The 24,178-nt window shown below is 48.3% G+C and overlaps 1 protein-coding gene across 2 annotated transcripts in view; it reads left to right on the top strand.

Annotated features, from left to right (window-relative positions):
• Positions 1–15,941: 15,941 nt before the first annotated feature.
• The window catches only part of LOC142804441 (guanine nucleotide exchange factor DBS-like), a 314,163-nt gene continuing 305,926 nt past the window's right edge, over positions 15,942–24,178 (top strand). For both annotated transcript variants that reach the window (XM_075891114.1, XM_075891113.1), the window contains exon 1: positions 15,942–16,205. The gene's annotated coding sequence lies outside the window, so the exon portion shown is untranslated. The remainder of the gene's footprint in view (positions 16,206–24,178) is intronic.

The following is a 24,178-nucleotide window of genomic DNA, read 5'->3' as shown; positions in this document are numbered from 1 at the left end:
CGATTCCAAAGTGTTATTGCTTGGGGGAAAAAGGAGTCGTTCATTGCGGATGTAAATATAACATGATAAAAACATCTAGTAGTTTATAAAATACAAATACAATTGTTTTTTTAAATAAGCCAATCGTCGAGCATTGTTTGATGCGAGATGGCAATGAGTTCCATAATGATAATGCTGAGAAATAAATATCCAGTGTGGCGACCAAAATTAGTGCCGATAGTAGGTAGTAAAAAATTTCCATTTGAAGCAAATCTAGTACGGTTAAAGTTAGACAAAGCATTATGATAAAAGACGCTTGATAGGACAAGATGGTGCAATGACGTGATGATTGACTGATTTGTAGGGTTTAACGTCCCAAAACCACCATATGATTATGAGAGACGCCGTAGTGGAGGACTGCGGAAATTTCGACCACCTTGGGTTCTCTAACGTGCACCCAAATCTGAGCACACGGGCCTACAACATTTCCGCCTCCATCGGAAATGCAGCCGCCGCAGCCGGGGGGCAATGACTTGAACAGCATGATAATGAGGTGATATTTAAATGAACTAACAGTAGAAAGTATCTGGAAGTTCACGAAGTAATGATGATGCACTAGAACGGTATGAACTGAAAGTCATTAATTAGTCTGATGGCTTGGTTTTGAATGTGCTGAATGGGAGATAAATGGGTGAGGTATGTGTTCCTCAAGTGGGGATGCAATAATTAATATGGCTTTGAGTAAAAGCATAATATAGCTTGATTAGACTTGAAGTGTTAAAGTTGTTACGTGCTATGATTAGAATCCCGACACCAACTGCTAGTTTTTTGCGTAAATGAATAACATGATTAGAGTATTTTAGGTTGCTGTCGAGAATGATTCCTAAGAAAGAGCATTCAGTGTCAGGGTTAATGAGTGAGCCATTTAGTTTAATAGAAATTTGGGAGGGAAGAACTTCGTCAGCTCAGTGGAATATTATGAACTTAGTTTTCTCAGGGTTAACACTGAGGGAGTTCGTGAGACACCAGCTCAAGATGTTATTCAAATCTTTTTGTAATTTTAGCGTTAAAGAGTCAATTGATTTATCAGTGACTAGTATTGTAGTGTCATCGGCATAAAGGAATGGCTGAGAGTTAGTAACTGTAAGGGGAAGGTCATTCATGTAAATTAAATATAAGAGAGGGCCAAGAATGGACCCTTCAAGAACACTCTGATTAGTAGTAAAAAATCTGATAAAGTAGAGCGAACATAAACAGCCTGCTGTCTATTACAGAGGTAACTTTTATTGCGTGTTAGGGCAGGTCCAACAATACCAATGGCCGTGAGTTTGGTTTCCAGGAGGCTGTGATTAAGGAATTCGAAAGCTTTGGTTAGGTCAAGCTTCAGCTAATTCACCAGAATCAATAGTTTTTTAATCTTATCAGTGAAAGTTAACAATGCGAGATTAGTCGAGAAAGAAGGTCCGGACTAGGAGTTAAACTGACTAGGAGTTAAAATGGAAAACTTAGAGAAGTAATTAATGATACGTTTCTCAATACAGTTCTCTATTAATTTACTACAAGATGAAAGGATAGCTATGAGATAGCTAAGTGAGTATTGAAATGCCCAACTGCCGAAATTGGGTATGTACTTTTTGGCCCGTATTCACAAATCAACCTTGGCCATACCTCGAGTTCTCCTGAAGTGTCTGTACCCTCTACATGCGTTCTAAAGGCACAAAAATGGTAATGAGGTAAAAGATTACAACAAGACTGCTTCATGACTACTGCCCTATTTTCTACAACAAGCGGAATAAATGCTTCAGAAAAACTCGAGGTAAGGCTCAAGTCGATTTGTGAATATGGGAACAAGTCTACAATTCACAAATGCAGCTTTTTTCTTCATTACAAAAAAGAAGAAACTATGTACTTGCATAAATATGTGAAATAAACAATAACCAGGCGCCTTTACATAGTAATTCAAGCATTAAACAAGTCAGCCGATCCAAAATACTCACTTATACAACATATTTAAATTATTTGCTGTTGGAACATGCTCAACATTCTTCGTGGGTGTTTCGCACTCATTATCCATCGCTTCTGCTCTTCAGTAACTGTGTGACCCAACAAGAAAGACTACCACGTTGAGATTGATTTTGTCTTGTGCCTTTTATGGCTGGCGATATGAATAGTTTGTTTCGCTAGGTAAAATGTGTAGTGTTAAATGTAAACGTACATTGTTCACTGCAAAACATTTCAAGAAAATGCAGAGCAATAAATGAAAAAAAAATCACACCATCTCCCACTTAAGGGAACCACGTGTGGATGCGAAGCAGCGGGTAGATGGTTCGCTAGAGCGGAAGACTGCGTACTTTATTGAGAGCTCGTGCTGGCGCTAACACTGACACTGGCGATGGCGTTGACGCGTTCATCACGGCGCGTTGGGTGCAGGAGAGAAACCTGGGTAGGCGCAAAGCACGCAGTGATGGACCGATGTCTCCTACTAGAACATGCCAAACGCTGCAAATGGGAAATGAGAAACGGAAGACGCCGATTGGAGACGACCCGCTGTCCACTTTTGGTTAACGCGCACGCGAATATTTATTGTTCAACAACGCACAGGAGAAATATTCCACCGGCGCTACCTTGGTGGTCAAGATCCAATGGATATATAGACAAGATGGTCAGTGAACGGTTGCGCAGTGCGAGCAGCCGGTTTTCAATCAAGAAACTAAACAAACTCTAGCAGACGCAGCCTGCGTCGGCGTTGCCAGGCGAGAAAAGGGGGCGGGCAGGAGAGGAGAGAGATGGGAAGAGGACGCGCATGTGAAGTGTGTGTGTGTGTGGGGGGGGGGAATGGGGGTGTTGACGCAACGCCGACTAAATTTAAAAGCCGAAAGGCTGCCGCAGTGACGTCAGAGGGTGGGGGTACAGTTTCGCCGTGAACGCGGCGGAAAGCCTGTGTTTCGTTCACGTTTTAGGAGAACCAACGCTCCCGCTCTCGCAGCTGCTGCGGCTTGATTGGGCCGAATAAAAGATGTGGAAAAAAAAAAAAACGTTTTACTGAGCATGTTCAGTTGGGAAACTGGGCCCCCAACCTCTGACGTAACTGTGGCAGCCTTTCGGCCTTGAAATTTAGTCGGCGTTGGTTGACGCCGGAGGACTGAGCGACACAGCCACTGGCATAAGATGCTTGGCATGTAAAAAGAAGAAAAAAAAACAACAATCTGAATATAATAGCTCGCTTCTTTTATGTAGCGCGGTTGGTTTTGCCGCCGCCACCGGTGGTGCAGGTTCTCAGCCGAGCCGTGTTTTCCCTTTTTTGGGACGGGAGCACAGAGCGGCTCCGTAGAGACTCACTACGTCTACCCCGGGGTCTCGGAGGCTTTGGTCTCCCGTGTCTGGCAACGACGTCGCAGCTACTCGCACTGAAGACACTGTTAGGAGTGTTAGACGACATTGGGGCACCCGCAAGGCCACTTGCCATGTTTTTTTTGGGTCCACTGCGTAGAGTTCTGGTTCCTCGAGCACTAGGAAATCTGTGCCCAAGTGCGGAAAGCCCCCCGCCCTACTACAAAGCACTCGTAGTACTGTTTCGGGAACTCGCAACTGTGGATCCCGACCTTGAACCTAGAGAAGTGTCACCAGCACGGATGTGCGAACTTTTGGTGTCTGCCCGATCGTCACAAAGTAGTCCGCCACCAACGTTCCCCTGGGTAGAGCTAACCTCAGGCAGGCTACCCAAAGAGATAGCAGATGTTCAATGGCAACGAGCGTGGCGAATTTTGCCGACCCTAGATCGTTTACAGAGGTGGGGGCTAGTACAGTACGCTAGGTGCCCCAACTGCGGTGGTAACGAAACTGCAGCTCATGCCGTTGCAACGTGTGTAGTAGCGAAGACCTTTTGGAGGATTATCCCCAGGTGTATGCCAGGGTTACGGATCGCACACTACTACACAAGAGGCCGGTGCCCACGGGGTGCCATCGGGAGGCTGGAAATCGCCGCGGGCGAGTACGTCCTTTGGCGGAACCGCTGCAGAGCATGCATCCGTCGGCAACGCTTGCGCCTGCAGTGGCCGCTTTTAGCGCAGTTTAGGCAAACCCTGCTCAGTTATCTTGAGTCCCAAATCGAAACACACGGCGAAGCAGAATTCCCGCGGCAATGGTCGTGTCCTTTTTTGGTAGTGGTTAATAAAAGAGTGTGGCTCACAGTGGCGCTCCCAGATGTTGCAGTGCCATGACACGGTCTTATCAGGCCGAGTTAAGGCCGATACTTGAAAGACGTGAAGTATGATGTGTTGTACTGGTTTTTGTATATGTGATAGCAAGTGGTTTTACTTATTTGTTAGGAAAGATACCTGTTCTGTGTGTTCCTGTGTTGGGATAAGCCAACAGAAAGCATTTGGTGCATAGTTTGTGATCGGTTTTGACAATAGGTGTTGTGTTATCTCTGGAAGTTTCCCGGTTCTTCAGCTGAAATGTACCTCTCTGAAATATTGTCTGTACGGTTTGGCAGAAAATAAATCTTTTCTATAAAGTTATATGGTTACGAGGGCTACTAGCACTTGAGTAGACCGGCTGGTCGCCTACCCAGTGTCTCATGTCGCACCAACGCCTCCTAGAAAAACTATGCCTGGAACGTGGCTCTCTCTTTATTTGAGAGCTTGCTGCCAGCACAAAATCTTAGATAAGATAAGAGACCATGCCTCTTATCGCGTGTTGCGACCGTCCGCCACGTGGGACCGCTTGCCTCCGTACTGCTATTTCACATGACATTACCGTACCGCTTTGTCACGTGACATCACAGCTGCTCAGAGGCAACTGGGAGAGAATAGCTGTGTTCGCAGGAAGCGACCGCCACAGGCATTCGCCTCCGTACCGGAGGGGGAGGGCAAAATCCGAGGGTAGGGGGCACGTTCGCGGCTCACGTTCCAGGCATAATTTTTCTAGGAGGCGTTGGTCGCTGTCACACAGGTCCCGTTAATTCGGGAGGCTATCGTCGGGCTAATTCCAAGGGCCGAAGTATCGGCCCCCCGAACCGCACCACGAAAGCGTGGACAATTTAAAAGTGGTCCTTTTTGGCGCGCCAGCGGACGCCGGCTGTGGCCCAAAGAACAAGTCAGAGCCGAGAGTTGATAAACAAAACCAAATTATATTCTCAATAATGACAGATAAAAACGATACACAAATATGCACACTCAACAATCGTTGAATACAATATGTCACCAATCAAACAATGTACTACACAGTACAATCAGCCACACTCGAAACAACGGACACAGACAACAATATGCACTACAATGCAGTCACATGCATTGAACAACCAAGACACTTAAAGACTAAAGAGATAGAAAAACCTATTCAGTCCAAAGTTCTTGGAACAAACGTCTGGATGATACTCTTCCGAGAATCACTCACTCAAAGTCCAGCGTTGTTGTCGTTCCGCGCCCTCGAAGTTTCTCTTCCAGGAAACCTCATCGAAGTTTCTCTTCCAGGAAACCTCGCGTCTTCAATTGACCACGCTCCAAGCTTCAAACTTCTTCGCCGCAAACATGTCAGCTTCACACACGCAGCTGTTGCCACGCGTCTTCGCTCGATAGCGGTAAACACACACTCTTGGCTGTAGCTCGAGTCGTCACCCCTTAGGTGAAAATCATCTTCTTCTCCTGCTTTGTCTCCACGGACAAAACCTTCGCCGACTACACGGCGGAATCCCTACGCGCTCTGGCGCTAACTTCCGTTTTCTCCGAAGTTTCTCTTCCAGGAAACGTCACGTCTTCTCCTGCTTTGTCCCTACGGACAAAATCTTCGCCGACTACACGGCGGAATACCCTACGCTCTCTGGCGCTAACTTCCGTCTTCTCCTGATCTCTCACCTCGGCTGCTCCATTAAATACCTTCCGCGCGAGATTCCAGAAAGTTCTCGTCGTTTCGTCGGCGCGATACGCAGCGAAGGCTGGGGAGTGGCCGAGACGGTTCGAAGGCCGTCCGCAACGGATGACTCAACCCGGCTTCACCACGCCCCTTTCCATCTAGAAAGTTCGAGTGTTTGCTCGGCCACCGTTGTGGGGTGAGGAGGTTCGTGGCGAATCTACGCTTCCGAGGGAGAGAGTCGCACCCGGGGAGTCTGGATGTTTGTTTTCTTTTTTTTATCATTAACCTCGTGGCGTCTCTCCCGCGCGTTATCGCAAGAATTAGGCGGCGCGCCCATTTTGAGCGCTCGTTCTGTGACACTGCCCCCCACTTTAAGAACATTATCTCATAATATTCAAAACCACACAAACGAGCGCGAACAGTCACCACACACTCTGAAAGACTGTAACACAAACCGTCGCTCAGGACACTTCACATTCACAAAAGATCACTCAATACAACTATACATTGCAATTCATACTCACAACACATATATAGCCACAGGTACATGAATACAATGCTCCATCACATATTCCAAACAATACAAATATACAAAGCTCTCATTACCACACTTGTACAATACTATACATCACATCACCGCAACAAACATTTTGATTCGCTCGACATACAGTTGTGACACAGGATAACAAGAACATTAACACAACATACGGCACTTAGCCCTGCCAAACACATTCCGATTTGACCTCAGCACCTATCCTGTGCATTTCGAGCGGTGCTTGCGCCCTTTCTTACGGTGCTCTCTCGATCTCTTCTTATTGTTTTTGCTCGTTTTGTTCCGGCGAGCCCCTTCCAACGACGGTATCTGAGGCGGCGTCTCAGCCATCGTTGTCACTTCCGACACTGCCAAAGGGTCATGACGCTCAACCGATCCTGCCGGGGTATTCTCCCGCTTGTTCACGTCCCGACATTTGGCCTGGCTGGCCGACTCCGTCACCTTTACACTGTCGGTCGGTTGAGGTCGTGCCGACGTAAGTCCAGCTGCCCAGTATGTGAACTCATTCAACACGATCATCTTCTCATTCACTGTCTCTTGCACCGCGGCTTCACCTTGGGCTCTAGTGAGATCCATCACGGGCTGCTCCTCCACTGTATCTCGCGGTCGCTGGGTTGGCGAGGGCTCTATCTTAGGGTCTTCTCCCAAACATTCCGGATCATTCGGTCCTCGCGCCCCGTCGATGTTTCCGATGACGAAGTCGTACAGGGGGGTCGTCATGCATAAAGCAGTAACCTTCCCGCTGAAGTACGGGGTTTCAACCTCAATTTCTGCTTCGGGAAGCATCCGAACCGTACGGTCAATTAGGCAAACCGGTTTCGTTTTGCCTGTCAACTCACTCTCCCGTACCAGATTTCTCCGCACGATAACACTGGAGCTGCCGGTATCTCTTAACACCGTAATCTTTTTGTCCGCAACTTTTCCAGGCAGCGTTGGCATTCCCTTCGAAACAATGGTTGGCTGTTTTGTCATTACAGCACCCAAAATAGGAATTTTGTCCCCATTTTCAACTCTACAAATCCGTCGGTGACGGCATTATCATCGGATTTTGGTGCTGCTAGCACACAGGATACCTGGTGAGTTTGACTCGCTCCGTTTCGACATGCGTCTGCTTTGTGCCAAGTCTGACCAAACTTGAAACATTTTACAACCGTGGGGCTCGTGAAGTTAGTTCGGCAGTTTTTAGCACGGTGACCCACTCGGTTACACAGAAAACATCGTGGAATGCTCTCTGGTGTACGCTTCTTTTCTTCGGGAGCCAATTTCTTCAAATCTTCAGGACACTCCTTCTTGACCCTGGCCAAATTAGTTCCACCTTGCGCTTCCAAGAATTGATCAGCCAATTCGAGCATGCCTTCAAGTGACTCAGCCTTCCTCTTTTTCAAGTACAGCGACAGGCTTGGGTGGCAACTAGTAAGAAATTGTTCTCTAATTAGGAGCTCTCTAAGCTCATCGTACTCCTGCGCTGTCCCTGAAAGTTCAATCCATCTGTCGAAATAATGGCAAAGTCGGGCGGCATACTGCGTAGCCGTCTCACCATCAGCTGGCTTTCCTGTCCGAAATCTGTCCCGGAATCCTTCCACAGTAAATCTAAATCGCTTCAGCAAAGCAGCTTTCACCTTTGCATAGTTGGCTGCATCGGTCGGCGTCAGCCTACCGTACACACTGAGCGCTTCACCACTCAAGCAAGTACTCAAAGCAGTTGCCCATTGATGTTCCGGCCAATTCTGGCTCCTCGCAATCGTCTCAAATCTGTGAAGGTACGCGTCAAGGTCGTCCTTCCCTTCATCAAACGCTACGAGCAGCTTGCTTGGGTTCAAGCGGAAGCCATGATCTTTCCGTTCGCTGCTTTCAATTCTAGCTTGGACGGGAGTTTCACTTCGCTGTTGCAAACGGAGCTGCTCGAGTTCCATCTCGTGCGGCCGCTGCCGTTCCCTTTCCTCTCTTTCTTCTTTCAGCTGTCGCTCCTTTGCCTCTCTTTCTTCCTTCAGCTGTCGCTCCTTTGCTTCTCTTTCTTCTTTCGCCCTTTCAGCTGCCAACTTTTCTCTCTCCAGCTCCAACTTCAATTGCTGCTCTCTTTCTTCTTTCAGCTGTCGTTCTTTTGCCTCTCTTTCTTCTTTCGCCCTTTCAGTTGCCAACTTTTCTCTCTCCAGCTCCAACTTCAATTGCTGCTCTCTTTCTTCCTTCAGCTGTCGCTCTTTTGCCTCTCTTTCTTCTTTCGCTCTTTCAGCGGCCAGCCTTTCTCTCTCCAACTCAGCTGCTTTTTCTTCCTTGGCCCTCTCAGCTGCCAACCTCTCTCTCTCCACCGCCTCTTTCTCCTTCTGGCTTACCCACTTCCGTAGTTCGGCGCCAGAAAGACCCATCTTCTCACCAAGAGCAACTAACTTTTCGAGATCCATGGTGTCTCGCAAATAAAGTTCAAAATCCCGCGTGTAAAAAGTATCTGCCTAAATAAGTCTATCGGAACACTCCCCTGCACTCGTTCACGAGAACACTGAACAACACACAAAATCGTTCCGATAGCACTATCAACAACTCGAGGCTCTTTCTCACTACTTTGGACACACTGTGCACCAAAAGGTCCTCGTCGCGGACGCCAGATTAATTGTCATACAGGTCCCGTTAATTCGGGAGGCTATCGCCGGGCTAATTCCGAGGGCCGAAGTATCGGCCCCCCGAACCGCACCACGAAAGCGTGGACAATTTAGAAGTGGTCCTTTTTGGCGCGCCAGCGGACGCCGGCTGTGGCCCAAAGAACAAGTCAGAGCCGAAAGTTGATAAACAAAACCAAATTATATTCTCAATAATGGCAGATAAAAACGATACACAAATATGCACACTCAACAGTCGTTGAATACAATATGTCACCAATCAAACAATGTACTACACAGTACAATCAGCCACACTCGAAACGACGGACACAGACAACAATATGCACTACAATGCAGTCGCATGCATTGAACAACCAAGACACTTAAAGACTAAAGAGATAGAAAAACCTATTCAGTACAAAGTTCTTGGAACAAACGTCTGGATGATACTCTTCCGAGAATCACTCACTCAAAGTCCAGCGTTGTTGTCGTTCCGCGCCCCCGAAGTTTCTCTTCCAGGAAACCTCGCCGAAGATTCTCTTCCAGGAAACCTCGCGTCTTCAAGTGACCACTCTCCAAGCTTCAAACTTCTTCGCCGCAAACACGTCGGCTTCACACACGCAGCTGTTGCCACGCGTCTTCGCTCGATAGCGGTAAACAGACACTCTTGGCTGTAGCTCGAGTCGTCACCCCTCAGGTGGAAATCATCTTCTTCTCCTGCTTTGTCTCCACGGACAAAACCTTCGCCGACTACACGGCGGAATCCCTACGCGCTCTGGCGCTAACTTCCGTCTTCTCCTGATCTCTCACCTCGGCTGCTCCATTAAATACCTTCCGCGCGAGATTCCAGAAAGTTCTCGTCGTTTCGTCGGCGTGATACGCAGCGAAGGCTGGGGAGAGGCCGAGACGGTTCGAATGCCGTCCGCAATGGATGATTCAACCCGGCTTCACCACGCCCCTTTCCATCTAGAAATTTCGAGTGTTTGCTCGGCTGCTGTTGTAAGGTGAGGAGGTTCGTCGGCGAATCTACGCTTCCGAGGGAGAGAGTCGCGTCGGGGAGTCTGGATGTTTGTTTTCTTTTTTTTATCGTTGACCTCGCGGCGTATCTCCCGCGCGTTATCGCAAGAATTAGGCGGCGCGCCCATTTTGAGCGCTCGTTTTGTGACAGTCGCACAATTGCGCTCACAATCAAATGCTCAGTACAAGCCTATGAAGGAGACTAACAAAGCTGGGTTAAAGTAAACGAATGAGGTTAAAAATATTATAATAAAAATAACCAATAAATATTCACAGTAACTTCAAATCGCAAAAAAAACTCTTTGGAAGCATGCAGCTGACACCCACGCTGCGCGCGAGAGAACATGTTATGACAGGGGGTCTGACAGCATATCATCTCTGCTGCCCGTCGTTGCGGCTCGGGTTCAGCGGGTCTCGTCGTGGGTAGCTGGCCGCCGCCACTGGACCCGTTTAGTCCATCTTGCAGTGAAGAAGGCGCATTCTTCGGCACATATTTACAGAGGTTTATTTTACATTATTTGCAAGCGAGAGTTTCTCGCCACATGAACATCTAAACGAAGATGTCGTCCTACATCGTGACGACCTCGTCGAAGGCTCTGCATCGAAAAGGCATCAGCATGAAAAGCACCGTCTCGAACAGCACTGCATCGAAAAAGCACACGAAGCAGCCCGCGAGGGATGATTATAACCAGTCCCGTTTCCCAAGATCCCTGGATGGGGAAAAGGGCACCAAGTTATACTGTCCAATACCAAGACATATAGCGCTTTTTCGACGGGGCCACCCGCACATGCCCACGTCAATGTCCTTGACTGGGGGGCGGAGTCACCACACTTTCACCACGGGGTCCCCCACGAGTCCACCACAGGTTCCCCTTGAGCGTACACGGTCGCTGGCGTGATCGGTCCAACGCTCAGGACAGCATACACAAAAAGGGCCGCCGCAAACAAGCTCAAAAGTGTCCGAACTGCTCGCACAATCAGCGGAGCGATTTGCGGCGGCCACCACCATCTCTCCCAGAAAAGCTGATGAACTTGTAGTCGTCTCCCGACAGCACGGTGTCTCGCTTGGACATGGTGGACATGGCGGACATAGGTGGACATAAGCCGCCAGGCGTTCGGCTACTTGCTTGATGACCAAAAGAACGCCGCTCTTCCGTAAGCTCAGCTGCCGTACCTTACAGGCACCACCGCCTCACAAGGCGCGTGATTGCTTTTTCTACCGATGCTTTTCTGATTAAAGCCATGATGCAGTCAAAACAGAGTATGCCAGCCCTCTTCCCTCCACCGCCTCCTTTTATCTCAACCTCATTGTTAACAAAGTTTGCCTATATCTGAAGAGTTTTAGCACGTAATTTGTTTTAAGTCTTTCAATTTATCGTGATTAGATAATCGATTAGAGCGAATGAGTGGGACCGATGCGAACATCAATTAGAGATTTAGACTGGATACCAACTAGAAAGAATCAATACCAACGAGGCGAAATATATCCATGCTACTTCAATTAGCGGTATTTATGGTGTGACGGGGTTCTCGTGACGGTATTAACTATTAAAACAATGAACTCGTCGGGACCCCCCTCCGCTTCTCCGGTTTTACTCCAAGAGATTGTGCTCCCTGGAATGAGTAGCTGGATCTGCCCGAGAATAATGCGTACGCTTGTTGACGATAAGGACGACCGAGGAACCCTGGTTTTGCATTGAGAATACCGTTCACTTTGCACATTCACCCCGGAAAACCGAGTATACCAATATGAGGTCATAGTGAGAACCACGTCATCGCTTCATTGCCATTTGTGGCAACCATGGTGGAGCTTGTTTTCTCTCCGAATCAACCAAAAGAAGAGGGGGGGGGTTGCAACTTGCCCCCCTTCCTCTTTGCACACACACACACACACACACACACACACACACACACACACACACACACACACACACACGCACACGTACACGCACACACACACGCACGCACGCACGCACACACACACACACACACACACACACACACACGCACACACGCACACACACACACGCACGCGCGCGCGCACACACACACACACACACACACACACAATTCACAATCCCAAAAACACCACCCTGACCGCGAGACAACACTTGGTAAGCGAGAAAAGGCACGAAAGGAAAATGTGGGTGTAGACGCCGCATTGAAATTCCCTCACCAAACACCACGATGTCATTGATTTCGACGGCGTCCGCGAGCTACCAAGTAGTTCCGGATTGGTGAAAGTGAGACGCGATGTCGACTCTGGGGGCCACAGATCTGACGCATCAAATGAAAAAAAAAATGTCGAACTGATATCGTGAAAATCGATAAATATATTTGGAAATTCAGGACATCACGCGTGGCGATTTCGGAACAAAATTCAAAATTTAATATTTGACTTTGCTTTTCTCTTTTAATAATGAAGTATGGTGGCGACATTCGATTTCTAAGAGTAAAACTTATCAATCTAAACCAGGTCACTGTTTCACTTTAGTGTGTTGATTACCCGTCATGGTAACTCAGCAGGTAACGTCTCGCGTTGATAAATGAAAGAAAAAAACATTCGGCTCACAAAGTATAAATACAGAATCGAATAAAAAAGCCGTAGCAACCTTAAAACGGTTTTAATTGTGTTATATTTCCATCACATGTTTTCGAGCACTCACTCGATCCGACTTCTACAGCCAACCCGATTATTGAATGCAGGCTTTCTCGCACAAAGATTCTCATTGCGAAGAAGCCCACCTTAGTGACGCTCTTCCCGAGAAATAATACTAATTATGACACCAACTGCTCGTGATGTCTCCGATAAACTCGCACACAGTGCTGCGTCCATATAACTTATCTTCGCATAAAGACATCTGTGCTTCGAAGATGCAACGATAATCTGCCCGTTTTCTGACACATTAAAACGTTGTCTAAATATCATAGCCGCAACAAGTTTTTGCTTTGAACTACTCACACTTTCACTTACGCGAAACTTTTGAGCCTTCCTCTATAAGTTTTCTCGCATCTTCTGGGTATCCACGTGAAAGAGAAAAGTCGACAATCCTCAAACACGTGGGTAGCGTAGTGAGGCTGTCCACGTCTAGCACGTGCTTTTGGCTTAAAAACCGCAAGCATTACGCATTTACGCTGCGTAGGAAAATTGAAACGGTTTTAAGATACACTCGCGAACCGTTGAGAACGTGTTAAACCTGCCACATTTTTTTTTTACAGAGAAGCTGTGTAGAGGTATAGCATAGTGTTTGTACGCATAAAAAAAAAGCCCAAACAGCATCATCAACAACAAAACACTAGTGTCCTCTAGGAAAAAGTAGAAAAATGAAAGTGTATTGAAACATTTCAAAGCATTAAAGTAGAACCCGTGGCGCCCTTTTTACGGTGTGGAATAAACCACTGCACTAAAGAGAAACCATTACAAAAGCAAAAGAAAAAAAATACTTTTGGCCAATTATTCACAAGTTCCAGTTTCTTTGACATATTCTTTTTCACATTGATGGAATTTTGTTGACATCCGTCGGTCCCCAGGCCTTTTGACTAGGAATTGAACTGCATAAGAAACTAAAATTTTGGTTATAGTTGGCTCTTACTTGAAGACACATTACAAGCGCAAGTAAAAGAGGGACAAAGAGGGATGCACTGAGGACGACCGCTAGAGTAAGCCTAGCGGTTGTCCTCGGGTATAGAGTGATACTAATAAGCGAGAGATAGCTAGATAGAAAGACGAGACAGGGAGGTATATGTTTATGCTTTTATAGCGCCTATTGACATTTTAGTATGGTTGCCAATGTTCTTAACTATTCAACTCTTGCCTGAGTAATGTATAGAAAATTTCGGAATAGATTGCTGTTAAAATATCTTGTTTTTTTTTCCGAACAGAGAGTTACTGAACTTTTCAGTAATATTGTAAGTACGTTCTATAGTCTTGATTGATTGATTGATATGTGGGGTTTAACGTCTCAAAACCACTATATGATTATGAGAGATGCCGTAGTGGAGGACTCCGGAAATTTAGACCACCTGGGGTTCTTTAACGTGCACCCAAATCTGAGCACACGGGCCTACAACATTTCCACCTCCATCGGAAATGCAGCCGCCGCAGCCGGGATTCGAACCCGCGCCCTGCGGGTCAGCAGCCGAGTACCTTAGCCACTAGACCACCGCGGCGGGGCTACGTTCTATAGTCTAAAGAGTTACTTTTGCCGTGCCAGGCTGACATGAAGAAGTCCGAACGCGTCCGATTCGGCACTGTATTTCCTCCTTTACGCTACCGTACAAATCACTCGAAATGCAGTTCTACCTGGGACTTCATCTTCTATACGGCTGCGTCTAGGTTGCTGTCCGGACGTTCTGCCATTCACGCCTCCCTGCGTATAATTCCCTGGATGCTCTTACGGTCGAGAACTACGAGAACAGCGCTTGCTGCTGATTGGATACAATTTGGCTTCCGTCGACACCCAGCTTCCTTCCAGCGGTTTGTCCACTTCTTGTGTACTCAAGTGCTTCCTCGGTCTTTCCTCGCTTCCGCGTTTTCACTTTTTGCTTCATGATATACTTGAGCTGTGTTTTAAAATTTAGTGCAAGACGAAGTTCCTTTGCGAAGCTCTTCCGTTGCTATCGAGGGCTGGCGGCTTCAATATGTTCTGCTGCGAGGCTTCCAACTGTAATTGACTCGTTAACAACGAGTTTGACTACGTTGTGATGAATCACTCGAATCATGCATTTTTTAGAGAGAGGAACATTTTTAAGCAGTAATACGTTGGCAACATAATGCTTTTGTCATTATACAGTACACTATAAAATTGGGGGAATGATTGGGTTGACGGTTTTCACCACAGCAAAACTAATTATTTGTGCCTTAGGGAGATGAAGCAGCAATCCAGGAGGGTTAAACAGGGGCGAGTATAGGCTTGCTGCCCATCAGATTAAAATAAGCGAATAAGATTGAATATGCTGGTAAATCGAATGTTTCGAATAACATGAAGGTCACATGCTTAGTAATAGCCAGCCAATTTATTGAGAAAGGCATAAGAGAGAGAGAGAGAGAGAGAGAGAGAGAGAGAGAGATGCCTTAAATGTGACCATCCATTGGCTGCATCCGTGCTCAGCGTTTATTTAGCAGTGTACTTTAGTTTTGGCTGACCCAAATTGCTGACTTATGGCATTTGGAATATGCACTTTTTGGACTGTGACTGCAATGCGAAGTTCGCAAAGTATTAATTTCTGTCCCGATAAGTTTTTCCACGGCCAACGTTGCTTTTAAATCAACTCGGTGTTGTCTGCATGGCATGTAAACACGCACTGACGTCGGAAAGTTCAGTAGTTCTCGATTATTTTGGAATAATACAAGCATTCAAAGAGGGATCAGTTGTAATCCAGTCTACGAAAGCACTTTCGCGCATACTTTCCTCGGGAAGGAACGGGCAAACAACTTTGCACAAATTGGGAAGGAGGACCCTTGACATTTGGGACCCACAATGCGCGCACCCGCATGGGCTTACGGCGACTTCCTGCCGCTTGTCCCTTAACGTGTTCGCTCGCAGCCACGTTGTGTTAGCGTCAAAATCCCCGCTTCATACGAAGACAGCGACGTGTTCGTCAGGCATCTCCACTTTTGGTTCCTTTCTTATTTTTTTCCCCTATCCTTCCCCAGCTCTAAAGGTGCGGGCAGCGGGTGAAGGGGCGTAATGGGCGGAGGAGCCGGAAGTGCAGTGGACAGCTAGCGTCGCTCTTAATCTAATTCCTAGCACCAGCGTTGCCGTTTTCTTTTTTTTTACTCATTCCTTTTTCTGTGTTCTCCCGGGTGGCGCTAAAGTTGGGCGCTAGCTCCGCCGCAGGGCGTCTCGGTCGCGAGCCGAGCAGGCAGCAATCGATAGCGGCAGCAGCAGCAGCGGTGGAGCCGCTGGCAGGCCCGAAAACGCGACGACTTCCGCCGCTGAGTGATGCCGTCGTGTGCTGCCGGTCCTGCAGCATTCGTGCCGTCGTCTCGGTGCGTCGCCAAGCGGCCCCGCCGATCCCTGTCAGCGGACCCTGCGGCACCGTAGGGACGCGCACGTCTTCCGGGCTGCACCGTCCATGCGTCGCCGGCCCCCTTCGACGTCGTGCGGACTCCGCCGCCGCTGATCGGCCGGAATTACCGGAATAGCAGCAGCAGCATCCCACCCACCGAGCCCAGCTAAGCCAGCCGACGCACGCGCGCTCATCAGACCGTAAGTTTGTTGTCGGCTGCAGCACGGCGCGTGTGTTTGAGCGCGCGCTTTGTCTTCTGCTCTACCTGATCGCTTTCGCGGCAGCGCGACGACGTTTGCAGCTCCGGCGGTTTTAGCACGCTCGAGCGACACTGGCTGATCGGGGCCGCGCTTCCGGAGGCGCTGTCACCGCGGTATCCCCTGTCGTGTGGCTGTAATGAAAGAGGAAGCCAGGGGCAAGTGTGTGGCTCTCCTGCAATGGCAACGCACCACGCCGCGCCGCGGCTCGAGCTTTTTTTCGTTTTTCGAGCGTGCTCGATAGCGCGCGTGAGCTTCGGAAACAAAGGGGACGCCGTTGCGCCCGCGAGCGTCGCCCGTGCACTGAGAAAATGTCCGGGAGAATTAGTGCGCGCGCGCGTCTTTGGTCTTTGCACGACGCCATGAAGTTGGTTCTCAAGTTGCTTCCGCGTGCGAAGTATTTCAAAACACTTATTAGATGTAGTACAGCTCGTCCTAATTTGCTAGCTGGGGCGTGTTTTGTAGCGTCACAAGCTCCTAAACCCTTGCCATAGTAACAAACAAACAAACAAACAAACAAACAAACAAACAAACAAACAAACAAACAAACAAACAAACAAACAGAAAACATCAAGCGGGTTTTATTTCGCGCTCACCACACCGATTTCTCGGTTACTCAATTGAAAAACAGAAACATAGTTTCATCGTTCAGAGCACTGAACATTGTTCAATCCGGAGATAGCGCAGTCGCGATGATCACACACATATTATTGTTTGTTTCACTTCGAAGCTGAGACATGAATTATCTCTGATGCACATGCACCTACATCGTTGCTCTTTCCTGATCGAATGCACCGCCAGATCGCTTGCACGTGTCTAATAAATGATCTACACACTAGAGAGCGCACGGAAAGCATGGCGCCGTCGTCCGGTATTGCGCGAGTCATTCATCCGCCACACTTGAGTAATGCGTGACCTTGTAGCTGGAATAAAATGGTGGCATGACGGCCTAATGCGTAACGCCGTGTCTTCGTAGGCTCGGCATAATTCCTCTACGGTGGCGCAAAGTATCACGACCTTTTGTCATCGGGGAACCTCTTGTTAATAATGAAAGACGTCTACCGGACATGCATGCATTTATCACGACTTGTATGAATGCGAAAGAGGAACATCGTTTTTTTCAGCCTCGACAAAGGCCCTTCAGGAAGTGTGCGCCCTTGGATCACTGCAGAAGCGATGGCGAGAATGAGTTTTAGACGCTCGCAGTCATGACGTTCACACTGATGAACGTTACCAATTGTTTAATATCTAATTTTTTCGCACGAGGACATCGGCTACTGACTTAGCATTCGAAAGTGCTTTACAACTTGAGTGCTATTTCGTGTAACGCTTTTAACGCGCTACACGCAACGTAATCTGTGGAACGCTCTTGCGCACGTTAAAGAACCACCGGTGGTCGAAATTTCCGGAGCCCTCCACTACGGCGTCTCTCATTATCATATCGTGGTTGTGGGACGTTAAATCCCATTTAACAATATCATCAACGCTCTTGTACTGGGACGACGACTTCAGCCACAACTAAATACTGATAGCATTCCTGCATACTAGGAAAGGTAACGTGCCGAGTTTTTTGGCTACATATAGATATAATCTTTCTATGGAACGGCTGTCTCTTTAGTACGTTACGTCTGTCCCTAAAATATAAAACTCATCAAGTAAGTTGTTTTAACATCACGTCGTCATGATAATCATTGCTCGTTTGTGCATGCTCATGTATCCTCTAGCTTGTGATGGAGCCAAGGAAAGTTAATTGTAGTTAGAGGCACCAACTTTCTCTACGTCAATAAATGAAATGAGCAGTTGGTATTGAGTTACAACAACATGTAACTCTGATTGTTCAAGAGAATTGTTCAACATGTTGCGCTGATTTGTTCAAGAGAAGTTCCAATTGAACTCCGCTCGCTGCCTCCTCTTGATTTCGCTCCGACGACGAAGCCTGTCTTCTTTGTTTTGTTTTTCACTTTCCATATCTGCCGGGGAATACCACTGAGCCGCTACTTCAATACACACGATGAAACTATGGCTCCTCATTTGTTGTTGCGACGTGGTTTCACCTTTTCCGACGCCATGCCAGGTGGCGCGGCGAGCGGCGCTGCCAGCTGCACTGGTTTCTGGGCAATGGATCATGCAGCTCGCGGTACGGCCACCAGCCACAGCGAAACGGCAAGAATACGGCCAATGTAGCTCTTGCTACAAAAACAACATATAATCTCCCTGGCATGACAGAATGACGTAGACATTTTGTCTCAATGTCAAGACCACTTGCGTAAGAACGTCTTACCTTGTCTGCACTTTAGAAATTACGGGGTTTCTTTTATGTATTACAGGATTTTATTTCGAGACCACCGTTGGCAGCCATTGGTGATGTGACGTGCATCATACGATAGAGAAACACATGGATTCTTGAGCGTGCGTACGTCTCTTTATTCGCTTAATATGGTCAATGATGATAATATATAGGAATATTCTATATACTGAAATCGCCATAGTCACAGCTGCGCTAGTTTCCATATTCACAGTAGTGAAAGCACTGTGAAGTTTACGTAAATACCTTAGAGTCCGTTCTGTTCACCCCGTCTCCTGCAGAATTCTAGATCAAAACACGCCACTATGAAAAAAAAAAAAGCTGCAGTTGCTGTGTTTTGCGCGCATAATTACAGGACGTTCAAATCACGTGTTTATATAATAGGCTGTGCAAGTGGAACGACTGGCAATCAATGTAACAAAATTGTGCTCTTCGATTGTCTGTGAAACAAAATGCGACTTTGATTGGGTCCGCGTGCCCCCCTTTCATTTTGCTTAGTATTGTAAAGTCTGGAAGGGGGGTGATGGTAATAATTCGCATTTTCAGCGTAACAATGCCGGTTGCCTTAATTAGAATCTCCGATTCAATTTATTTTCTAGAGCACAGTCATGGCGATTATTTACAGCAACTTTGTGATTCGGTAGACTTGAAGCGAATTCATATTCGCGTGTGTTTGAGTAGTGGGAATTTAAAAATACAAAAGCTTTGAGTGCGTGTTCGCTGCTGACTGTATTCGTAGATACAAATACCACTTCGTTGGTTCAGCACGTCGAAAAACAATAGCTTTGTTACTTCAGAGCCTGACTTTCGATTTCACTGGTTTTTAAAAGCCTCGGCGTGCTGCCGCGAAAGCGATTAAAAGTATCTCATACCAGTGTAGTCTCGCTTCAAAAGATCGTGCTCTGAAACAATCGGCGAGAAAAAAAAATTCTCGTTCAAATTCAGCGAGCCTGTACTGGTTTCACTAATGAGGTGCGTCGAACGAAACGCGATTTGTTTTCCAACCCGCCCCGGATTTGTGCGCGGGGCCAACGCTGGTAAGCCGAGTGTGTGATTTATGCGAACCGCAGCCTTTGCACGTTTGGTACGAAGCGTGTAACGACGCAAGCGTGGTGCCTCTTGCTACGCTCGTTTTTTTAACTTTCTTTTTTATTCGTAATTTAGCTCGCGTGGATATTTCTCGAGGGAACCTCTTTAGACTCCGGCATCTTAGTGGTGCGCTTCAGGAGGTTAATTAATAGGGAAGCGGCTCGCCGTGGCTGCTTGTGAACCTACATTGGTTGCGATGATTTCTAGACCCAGTACGTAAACTTTCACGTTATATATATATATATATATATATATATATATATATATATATATATATATATATATATATATATATATATATATATATATATATATATATATATATATATATATATATATATATATATATATATATATATATATATATATATATATATATATATATATATATATATATTGTAATGAATTAATGAACCTGAGTAACGAACGCTCTGCTGGCAACGAAGAAGACGATGATGATCGGTGGCTGCAGTAGTAGCTCGCGCACGCCGCTCGCCATTAGCCAGACCTGCCTGATAAAGGACATTTTGCCAAGCTACGTCTGAACCTTTCTCGACGTACAACACCTCTATTTTAAGTGGTGGAGGAGCCGGGGTTCCCATCAACCTGGAACTTCGCAATCGGACGCTACCCTCACCGTTCACCATGACTGCTCCTGGCCCTTCTCAAGCTGCCTCACCAACGACAGTCTACTGTACTGGTGCGCCTCGGCAACGCGACCCACCAATTTTTCGCGGCAACGATGAACAAGACGTCGAGGACTGGCTCGTCGAGTACGAAATCGTAAGTGCTTCCAACAAGTGGGACGCCTGCGACCAGCTCACAAACGTGCGCTTTTACCTCGCTGATGTGGCCAGCCTCTGGTTCAAGAACCACCAAGGCGAAATTACCAACTGGTCCGCCTTCAAGACCACCATCTCCGCGGTCTTCGGCCGTCCCGCCGTGCGCCGGCTTCGCGCGGAACAGCGTCTCCGTAGTCGAGTCCAGCGCAGGGACGAGACCTTTACGAGTTACATTGAAGATGTCTTGTCCCTTTGCAAGCGCGTCGATGAATCTCTAACCGAACGCGACAAAATCAAGCACATTATCAAAGGAGTTGACGACGACACCTTCCAGATGCTCGTCGCCAGGAATCCACAGACCGTCACCGATGTTGTCCACCTCTGTCAGGAGTACGACGAGTTGCGTAAGCAGCGTGTCTCGACGCGCAGGGCCGCAGAAGATACGGCTGAAGTTTCCGCCCTTGTACACGACGTCGCTGCTGATCACACCGTCTTACTCCCCCAAATCAAACAATTCATTCGTGAGGAAGTTGCGCGTCAGCTTTCTCTTGTGGCCGAAGCATCCGCGCCAGTGACCTCGTTAGACCCACGTCTACGCCAGGTCATTGAGACACAGGTCACGCAAGCACTGCCTCCATCGCCACCTGTCCCTACGCCGCTGACCTATGCTGCCGTCGTTGCTAGACCCCCAGCCCCACCTGTCTCTGGCGCATACCGGGGCACCGGGTCCTCCTACCCTACGACGCTGCCTACATACACGGCACCCCATCCCGTTTCGCCCAATGCACCTTCTGTCGTTAACCCATGGCGCACCTTGGATAATCGACCCATCTGTTTCGCATGCGGTTTCGTGGGACATATAGCACGCTACTGTCGCCGTCGCAACTTCCAGCCTCCAGACCATGGGAATTCTGCAAATTACCAGGCTGCCCAGAATCCCCAGCGACCATCTTCTCCTATCACCGACTCATTGTCCCCACGACGCCCCGTCGATTCTCGCCGGTCATTACCACCCCGTCGCCGATCTGTCTCCCCGATGCTTCGGCGCACGAGCCCCGCTCGAGAGGAAAACTGACAGCCGCAGTTCCGGAGGCAAGAACTGCGTCGTCGTCGAACTTTCCAAGACCTCCTCTTTGTCCGCCCAACGAAATTGATGTGCTAGTAGAAGGTGTTGCTGTACGTGCACTTGTCGACACAGGCGCCGTCGTTTCTGTAATTAGTGAAAAACTGTGTCGCGATTTGAGAAAAGTTACAACGCCGCTTACGAATCTTGCTCTGCGTACAGCCACCTCCCATTTCATCGCGCCGACAGCTCAGTGCACAGCACGCGTTCTTATTCAAGATGTTTGGTACGCCGTCAACTTTGTTGTCCTCCCACGTTCATCTTACGACGTGATACTAGGATGGGATTTCCTTTCTACCCATCAGGCCCTCGTCGACTGCGCTCGTGCTGAACTCACGTTGACAAATCCGTGCCTTGATATCGACCACCATAGTCCCTCGAAAGTGTTTGCCGCAGCTGACGTCCGCATCGCGCCGTTGTCCGCCGTCCTAGTACCTGTGTTTTCCCCTGCTGCCACTAACTCGACGCTCCTGTTCCAACCAACTATAGCTAGTGTGCAACACCGAACCATCGTCCTCCCGTTTGCCGTCATCAACTTTTCCAATGGTTCGGCGGTACTTTATGCGTGCAACATTTCTGCTTGCCCGTACATCCTGCTACGCGGTGAGTGTCTGGGAAGCCTCGAGACCTTAAATTGTATTTTCGAAGACCCGATCTATCCAGACAAGCCATTTCTACCGACTTGTGCCATTACACCCGCAACTGACGCTAATGAACCTATGGATGTATTCCGCAAGTCCATCGATTGTAACCTCACGCCTGGGCAGCAGAAACAGCTGATCAAGCTCCTACAGCGTTTTCGAGCCTCGTTTGACCACAATCAGCCTTCCTTAGGTCGAGCGTCATCTGTTGTACACCGTATAGATACCGGTCAAGAGACGCCATTACGGCAGCGTCCATATCGTGTGTCAACTACCGAACGCCGTGCCATCAATGAACAGGTTGACGACATGCTGACACGTGGCATAATCGAACCGTCAAGCAGTCCCTGGGCCTCTCCAGTTGTGTTGGTGAAGAAGAAGGACGGATCCATCAGGTTTTGCGTGGACTACCGGCGTCTCAACCGAATCACGCGCAAGGATGTCTATCCGCTGCCACGCATTGACGATGCCTTGGACTGCCTACAGGGAGCCGAATTTTTCTCTTCTTTAGATCTCCGCTCTGGATACTGGCAGGTACCCATGGCAGAGGCCGATCGTGAAAAAACTGCTTTCATCACGCCCGACGGGCTTTACGAATTCACAGTGATGCCCTTCGGCCTCTGCAACGCGCCAGCTACTTTCGAGCGGATGATGGACTCTATCCTTCGAGGCCTAAAAAGGAACCTTTGCCTTTGTTATTTAGATGATATTATCGTCTTTTCAACTGATTTTGCAACCCATTTAACCCGCCTCGAGAAAGTCCTCGCGTGTATTTCTGCCGCGGGGCTGCAACTGAATCTGAAGAAGTGCAATTTCGCCGCTCGAAAGCTTACGATCCTTGGCCACGTGGTTTCAAAAGACGGCATTCTTCCTGACCCTGCCAAACTTACAGCCGTTTCAGCGCTTCCCAAACCGACCACCACGAAAGAGCTCCGAAGCTTCATAGGCCTTTGCTCTTACTTCCGGCGCTTCGTCCGTAATTTCGCGACGATCATCGCTCCTTTGACCAAGCTCCTCGCCGGCTCCAGAGACCTTTCAGCCTGGTCTGCCACCTGTGATGACTCTTTCAATGAACTGCGCCGCCTCCTCACGTCGCCGCCTATTCTGCGACACTACGACCCATCGGCACCCACAGAGATCCACACCGACGCTAGTGGTGTCGGGCTAGGCGCTATTCTTGCACAGAAGAAAGACGGCTTCCAAGAGTACGTCGTTGCCTACGCAAGCCGAACTCTTAGCAAAGCCGAAAGCAACTATTCTGTCACTGAAAAGGAATGCCTCGCCATTATTTGGGCGATAGAAAAATTTCGACCTTACGTGTACGGGCGCCCTTTTGACGTCGTGACTGACCACCACGCCCTCTGCTGGTTGTCGTCATTGAAGGATCCAAGCGGTCGCCTCGCCCGATGGGCATTACGCCTCCAAGAATATAATATTCGCGTGGTCTATCGCTCCGGCCGGAAACATTCGGACGCAGACGCCCTATCCCGTTCGCCTCTACCCCCTGACCCGGACTGCTGCGAAAGTATAACCTGTGATGCCACTGCCGTCACCATCGCCGACATGCCATCTGAGCAACGCAAGGACCCTTGGGTTGCTTCGATTCTAGACATCCTGGCTGGGCGGACGGCTTCCCCCCCTTCTCGCACGTTGCGTCGGCAAGTGGAGCACTTCGCCACTCGCGACGACGTGCTGTACCGACGCAACTACGCACCCGGTGGACGTCAGTGGCTACTCGTGATTCCACGTCATCTGCGATCCGAAATTTCTTCCACGTTTCATGACGACCCCCAATGTGGCCACGCAGGTTTCCTGAAGACTTATTCTCGCATACGTCTCCGATATTACTGGCGTGGCATGTACCGTTTTATACGACAATACGTTCGGGCCTGCTCGACGTGCCAGAGACGAAAAACTCCCCCTTGTCACGCCAGCGGTACCTTGCTACCCTTACCATGCCCATCCCGACCATTCGA

The sequence above is a fragment of the Rhipicephalus microplus genome, chromosome 1 (assembly GCF_043290135.1).
Source record: "Rhipicephalus microplus isolate Deutch F79 chromosome 1, USDA_Rmic, whole genome shotgun sequence".
Taxonomy (NCBI): Eukaryota; Metazoa; Arthropoda; class Arachnida; order Ixodida; family Ixodidae; genus Rhipicephalus; species Rhipicephalus microplus.
This window is presented reverse-complemented; position numbering and strand designations above follow the sequence as displayed.